The sequence below is a fragment of the Oratosquilla oratoria genome, chromosome 9, assembly GCF_046742065.1.
Source record: "Oratosquilla oratoria isolate Oo_2021 chromosome 9, ASM4674206v1, whole genome shotgun sequence".
Taxonomy (NCBI): domain Eukaryota; kingdom Metazoa; phylum Arthropoda; class Malacostraca; order Stomatopoda; family Squillidae; genus Oratosquilla; species Oratosquilla oratoria.
Genome location: NC_134785.1, coordinates 29272411 through 29280213, shown reverse-complemented (window position 1 = coordinate 29280213; position 7803 = coordinate 29272411). Strand labels below are relative to the sequence as shown.

The 7803-nt window shown below is 41.8% G+C and overlaps 1 protein-coding gene across 2 annotated transcripts in view; it reads right to left on the bottom strand.

Moving 5' to 3' along the window:
* The window catches only part of LOC143028294 (uncharacterized), a 226142-nt gene extending 222423 nt beyond the window's left edge, over window positions 1-3719 (bottom strand). The window contains exon 1 of one of the 2 annotated variants that reach the window (XM_076190168.1): window positions 3621-3719. The gene's annotated coding sequence lies outside the window, so the exon portion shown is untranslated. The remainder of the gene's footprint in view (window positions 1-3620) is intronic. The other variant, XM_076190169.1, reaches the window with a different exon arrangement.
* Window positions 3720-7803: the final 4084 nt, after the last annotated feature.

The window sequence follows — 7803 nt, the reverse complement described above, 5'->3', positions numbered from 1 at the left end:
GCAGGAAGAGAACGCAGCCCCCAACACTTCCTGCTGGCCGCCGAGAGGTCGGACACAAGGAGTGTCAAAAAAAGAAAGAAAAAAATCCTCGTGAAATGAGGTCTCGTGATAGAAGCATTAGAAGTGCAATAGAAAGGAGGGCTAATACAATATACAAGTGACCAATTTTTTCCAATCATAAAAGAATGTCACATGAGTCTGGTTTGAAGGGATATCATTAAAGGTCTCTTGAGATATGGACTGAATAAAAATTATGCAGCTCACACTTAGTCCCCTCAGACCCATGGCGCCCTTGTTCCATTGATGAACAACGCCTCGTTCATAACTACCACGGCTGTCCCCACACGACTCTACAAATCAGCTCTTCTATTTACCAATCCATCAAGTTCACATAATAATGTAAAAAAAAAAATGCTTTACACAAAGAATAACCCATACCAGGCGACTGTGAGGTACTGGTTATATTAAATAGGATGCTGCTCTCAAGCTAGACGACTTTATTTAGCTTAGGGCACAATGTTTGCTAGAGACGGACGTCTCACTAAAAGGAGATCTCTCGAAAGAGGAAGATACCGCGAAATTAAAAACCTCGCAGGAGAATTTTCGCGAGTGAGGAGGAGATCATGAGGCACATCTCGTGAGAGAGAGGTCTCGAGAAAGTGAATCTAGTGACGGGAAGACTTCGCAGGAGAAAGATCCCACATGACGCAACGAGGCTCCCGCGAAAGTTCTCACATGTTAAGACGTGACGCAACCAACACTCACGGATACGTATCTTCCAGACATAGTGACTGACCACCAGGCCCATCTCCACCTCCCTCACTGCCCGAGCTCGAGACTACATTTTTTTCCTTCTTCTTCTTCTTTTTCCATCTCAGCCATAACTTTATCCGTTGCACGACACATGTACAAAATAAACTAATAAAAAAAAATATATATCCTTATATATATATATATATATATATATATATATATATATATATATATATATATATAATTATATATATATATATATATATATATATACATACAAACACATAAAACCGCGTACATATATAAACATATACATATATGTGGACTGCTACTACGATAATGATCACGATGATTAAGATAATAATGATTTACAATTCTGCTGCGACTGAGCCTTCAACAGCAGCGGTGCTGTTGATTGACTGCAACCACATCCGTTCGTTCTCCACTGCAACGGTTGTTTTGTCAGTTATATATATGTGTGTGTGTGTGTATATATATATATATATATATATATATATATATTACATATTTTATATATATATATATACATTATATATATATATTATATATATATATATATTATATACATTATATATATATATATATATGTATATACATATATATATATATATATATATATATATATGTATATACACACACACACACACTAGTATATATATATATATACATATATATATATATATATATATATATATATATATATATATATATACACACACACACGTATTGCAAAAATAATCACAAAAACGCGTGACTAAATAATATTGCAGAAATGCGTTATTGTGATTATTTTTGCAATTATATATATATATATATATATATATATATATATATATATATATATATATATATATATATATATATATATATATATAAGCAGGACTACCACATCACTGAAACAATATATGAAAAATTACCACAAGAGAAAAGAAACTTGGAGACAGTAAATACTTTCGTATAATTGCATCGTCGGACGTTTTACACGAGGCAAGGGTGTGAGAAGAGTTAAGCCTAAAACCAAGAAGGAACGCAGAAAGCAGAAACAAAAAAACGGGGGGGGGGGTGGCGTGTTCACATGAGTGAAGAGATGTACATGATCTTACCTTCCTTCTACCTGACATCGCTAGCTCAGTCTGGCGGGTACGTCTTAACAATTACGTAATTTAACAATTCATTACATTTCAAATGTCCTTAAGTCATGGCCATGTTGTTTGTATGTGTCTGAGATTAAGCATGATTCAATCACATTTCTCTCAGGCATAATCATGGACCTCGCTCTGATCTTAACCCTACACCAATCAAGGTGATTATTTAATGCTTTGTGTTGAAACAAAGCATTACTTTCTTGGGGAGGTTTCACACTATAATTATGCTGGGAAATCCTTGTCGCCATGGTTTTCTCAGTTTGCCATTAATAAATTTTGTCACAGTCACGACATGGAATCTTATAAATGATCCTCTTGTTGTTAGGATGAGATACTTCATGTTGTTGTTGTATTTGAAAACTACTCTAATATCCAGTTTCTTTAGAATGTTCCTAACTCCAAGAAAATGTTCATGATAAGGGAGAAATAAATTTATCTACTTTGAAGAAACGTTTCTTGGCGTTGTTGTGACATTGGCTGAGAATATGAATAAAATGTTTGAACTTGTCCCCAATATTTTGGGTGGCTTTCGTTTCTTCATAAAAAACGGGCCTGAGATCTTGTATATTCTCAAATACATGGAAATAAAAACAGATTTCTTTTTTGCATTAACATGATGATGATTAGAAAAATAATGAAAGTAAGATGATATATGGGTAGGTTTTCTATCAAATTTAGTCTTTAGAACTTCCTTATCGCTAATCAGTTTTACATCTAAGTGCAAACGATTATTTTCTTCCACTTGACGAGAGAACTAAGAGTGACGAGGCTTAACTCCATTGTTCCTTCTATCAAATTCACTCATGAGGTGGAAAACAATTAATTGTTTGCCCTTCGTAGATGTAGAATTGATTATGTTTCTGCTCATCCCTAAGGTTTTTATTCAGTTCAGAGGAACTTGTCATCATTTGTAAAGGGTTTATGGTGGTTCTAGATAATAATTCAACTAAAGCCAGCTTGTCAGTCAAATCAGACAGAGCCACACGAGATTATCTATCTATTCTTATTTATCTATTTATCATTGTTTTTATTTTTAGAATCGTTTGAGAAGTTTACGCATGCGCGCCATGAAACAGATTTGCCGAGTAACGACACGAGAAGAACGTTTCTATTGACGCATATTAATCCAACTAATTAGAAACTTAATCTCAGGAGAAGTCACGTGCGACACCAGGGTAGAATAGTTCCGGAACTCAAATCCCTCTACTGCCACTCAATGACAACATCACGCAGATTAACAAGGTACCGGTATATGCATTAACGTCTGCAAGTACATTTGTACATGCGCGTGAATGTGCATTGTCACACACTATGCGTACACTCACAAACGCACACACTGAACAAGGATATTAGATGTGGGCCGAGAACTTTTATATTCAAATAATGAGAACGACAAAATGTTATGTGCAATTAGTACTTGAATGCCAAACCATTCTTTTACAGACGAAATCCGGATTAGTCGTTATCTTGTCCTTGTGTGCTCCATTTTTTTTTTCTCGTTACCTCATGGTGCTGCTTATTGTCTGCTGAAAAAAAAATCCCAGTCTATGACCAGTATCTAAACAACTCTTTCTGCTCTTTATGCGAGATGAACACTTTTTGGCTTCGTTCAAACGACCACTTTAATTAACGTATTACAAGTTTCACATCTGTCACGACACTCCACTGGCACTGACAACGCGACACTGCGATGGCACATACTCAGAACGAGCACACACAAACGACGTCGCGTCAATCCCTCTTGGAACGAAGAGATATTGAGAGCCGACCGGCGCCACTCGCTCTCTGTTCAGGTTGACCGCAGACTGACGAGCCCCCACCCTACTCCTCCTCCTCCTCCTCCTCGTCAGGCGGGAAAATCAGCGCATGCGCGCCTGTGCCGCCGCCACCGACACCTGAAGCACGTCGACACAAAAGAAGAAAATCGCCCGGTCCAGGACCGTGACCATTTTGATGCGGTTTCTCGTGTGAAAAGCGCCTCGGACCGTGAGCACTAGGTGATCGAGCATTCCCAGACAATGGCTGCTGAAATTGCGGGTCATTATGTCGCCTTGGACAAGGTCAAGGCGGAGTGGAAGAGCGCTGCTTGACCAGAGCCTGGACTCTGGCTCGAGGCACTCAGTCCTAACGGTTGATTCTGGCTCGCCCGCTCGCTCGCTTTCTCACTTAGACTTGGGAGGGATTACCACATCATTTTACTGGACTATCACGTTGGCCTCTTGCATCGACGACGTCGTTGTCGTTGACATACTGTAGTCAGGTCAAGCCTAATGCCCGACGAGTCCCTTCGCTAGTACAGAGAAGAATGACCAAAATGATACATGGGCTCAGATTTTTACGAAGAGAGGCTTAGGCACCTTAACTTACACTCTCTGGAAAGATGCAGAGTGCGGAGTGATCTAATAGAAGTGTTCTAGTGGATCAAAGGTTATAACAAGGGTGATGTAAACAAGGTCATCATAATAAAACAACAGGGCAGGACTCGCAGTAATGGGTATAAACTGGACAAATTTAGATTTAAGAAGGAAATAGGCAAGAATTGGTTTACTAATAGGGTGGTCGATGAATGGAATAAACTTAGTAACCATGTAGTAAGCGCTGAAACTATCAGTTGTTTTAAAAAACGATTAGACAACTTTATGGATGGGGATGACAGGTGGTGATGGATACGGAGCTGCCTAGTGTAGGCCTTATGGTCTCTTGCAGTCTCCTTTATTCTTATGTTCTTATATCGAGGATTCCGGGCGGTAAATGCCTGACGATGTCCTTTCTTTCAGCATAAGGTGCGAAGCCGGGGCAAGGCCTTGAGGTCGCCACCAACCAACCGACGGGCGCTTTGGCCTTCGTCCCAAGTCCGCCTATCAGCTGAATAAAGTCGCCTTACGCCAGCGAGAACAAAAACGTGGAAAAGCTCCTGTCACCGGTGTAGCGTGGGTGAAGCAGTACCCCACGAGGCAGCACGTATGTACTACGAAGGAAGAAGGATTGGCACAAGGGTCGCATCGACCACCACGGCTGTTTCGGATCACCCTAGAAATATCCACCAGTCTTCATTACTCTTTCCGTTGCATCCTGGTGAAGTGTAAAGGGAGGGGTAGAGGTTTCCTAGGGCAAATAAAACTGCCAAATGTTAGCTAAAGCAAATGAATAAGTTTTAAGCAACAGTGATAGCATTCATGAAAAATGACTGAGAGCCAGACGATTTTATTCACACAATGGTCCCCACTCTCCTCATGCGCAGCGAAAGGGTTGAACCCCACAACGCGTGCTGGAAACGCGTGCTAGAAAGTAGTGCGCCGCCCACCCCACCCCTCACACGATCATGTCCTGGTTGCCTGCTCTTCCTTGGGGGTCTTCGGATACTGGCTGATCTGTTCCCTGGATGTCGCGTTACGCGTTGAGTCTCGTATCCGTTCTGAGGAGGAGATGGTGGTACTGGAATGCACTGTGTTTTATACATCAGTAACGGCCGCTTCGCCCGCCGGCTCGCCCGAGTGGATCCGAGATGAGAGTCGCACTCGACGACTACGCTGCTGTTCACGGGCACAGTCACCTCGGTGAGGCTTGGCGGCCGCCAGGGCAGGTACTACAACACATCGTAACCCCATCCATGCCATGAGTCTTTTCCCTGGATAACGCCAGGTGATTTCAATCACGACCGCACCATTACCCTCCCTCGACGTTCACATGTCTGTGTCGTGACGGTCAGCAGTCACGAACCAATGTGCTAACTGAGAGCGCAAGACACCATCCCTTCGTGATCAAGCTAATGTTTCTCTAGGAAGATGTCGATTGGCCTCCATGAGACGGGGTATTTTCACAGATTAATGAAATCGTATGACGAGATCCAAAGAGTTAATTGCTGCAGTTCCTGGTGACCTGTTTTAAGACTCCGGTAAGGATAGGTGGAGAAATGGTGCTGAGTTTAGACAAGGTGAGGCCCGAAGTAATGACGTAAACCTTGAAGGCCCCTTGCTCAAAGTTAAACCTAAAATACAGGTAATTTATGTTAAAGATAGCACTTTAACTTATTACATATGAAGCCTTTTTCAACATATTTTGAAAAATACACCACACACACACACACACACACACACACACACACACATACACACACACACACACACACACACACACACACACACACACACACACACACACACACACACACACACACACACACACACACACACACACACACACACACACACACACACATACACACACACACACACACACACACACACACACACACACACACACACACACACACACACACACACACACACACACACACACACACACACACACAATGAAAAAAACTCATCGAAACATTGATCCGTCTAGGACTGGAATATGCGTCAGTGGTATGGTCCCCACACAGAGTGATGAATATAAGTAAGATCAAGAGAATTAAAAGGACAGCAAAGTGGTTCTCAACCTGGCAGATAAACCATATGAGGAAAGACAAATTACTGGGTCTGCCAACTTTGAAAGATCGAAGAGAAAGAGTTGGTATGATTACAGCATTCAAGTTACTAAAGGGGATAGATTACATTGGCTGAGGAGATCTCTTGATTAAGGATAGGTGGGCTTTAAGAGGTCATGAGAACAAATTAAAGAAGACTTCATGTCTAAAGGATGTGAAGAAATAGTTTTCCAAATAGGTGAATAAATAATTGGAATTGAAATATAGATATGATCATTGGAATTCAAGGATATAGACAAAGTTGGCAATGTACATGAATTTGAGGATAGGTAAGATAAACTGGTGAGTAGGTGGCGGGACCCAACGAGCGTTGCTCTTTTCCTGTACACTACAATTAGGTAAACGTATACACACACACAAACACACACACATGCACACATGAGCGCACACACACACACACACACACACACACACACACACACACACACACACACACACACACACACACACACACACACACACACACACACGTCACACGTAGTGAGAGAAGGAGTGCACTAAGTACTTTGGTACCGGGTTCGAGTCCTGCCCTCCCACTATAACAATAAATGAAACACACAAACACTTTTTTTAATTCGGTTATTCTAGTGGAAATTTATTTTTTGTAAGTTTCCTGTGGATTGTTGTCCCCAAACTATATCTTGTTTAATTGACGTCTAAGTCTTGCAATGACACTGGTATTGGAACTGGGTGCAAGTTTCTTGCGGACAGACAGAAGCTCATACTGACTGTGAAGAGGAGCCAAGGTATGCGCCACTGTAACAAATAATACGAAGCTAACTGCTGCGCAGGTTGAGTGTAGCAGGAAAGCAGGTTTGTACAACAGAGTTATAACCATAAAATCTGCTGGTCCGCATTTTACAACGGCTATGGCACAGTGACCGTGCCATCTGGGCCATGCCATCGTCTGGAGGACTGGAGACTACGACGCCGTGGCAATAAATAGAAGAAAGCAGAGTGAAGGGAACAGCAGAGGGCCTGCCTGTCCTCCGCCCGGGCCGCGAGCTCACATGAGAAGAGGCAAGCTTCAGTTTAGCTTGTTGCGTGTGTGTATGCGCGATTCACCTTAGTCTTGGTCTTTGGATCACGTGTTGGACTCGTGATCGACAGATATTTCCCTTCCGGAAGAGAGCTCAGAGCTCGTATGACCGAACTATGGGTAATGCTATGACCTTACACGCACACACACACCCGACTCCCCGCTACGAGAGTTGGAGTAACGACTCGAAGCGCAGCGATACTGAAATTATTTCAGCCCTGGGTATGATTCGAACCCGGACCGCTGTAGTGACAATCGGAGACTCTACCAACCGCGGCAGCATAGATATTAACACAGGTACAAAAAATAAGTATACGAGTGAGCATAGTGACTTAAAGCATAACTGTGAATTTAAG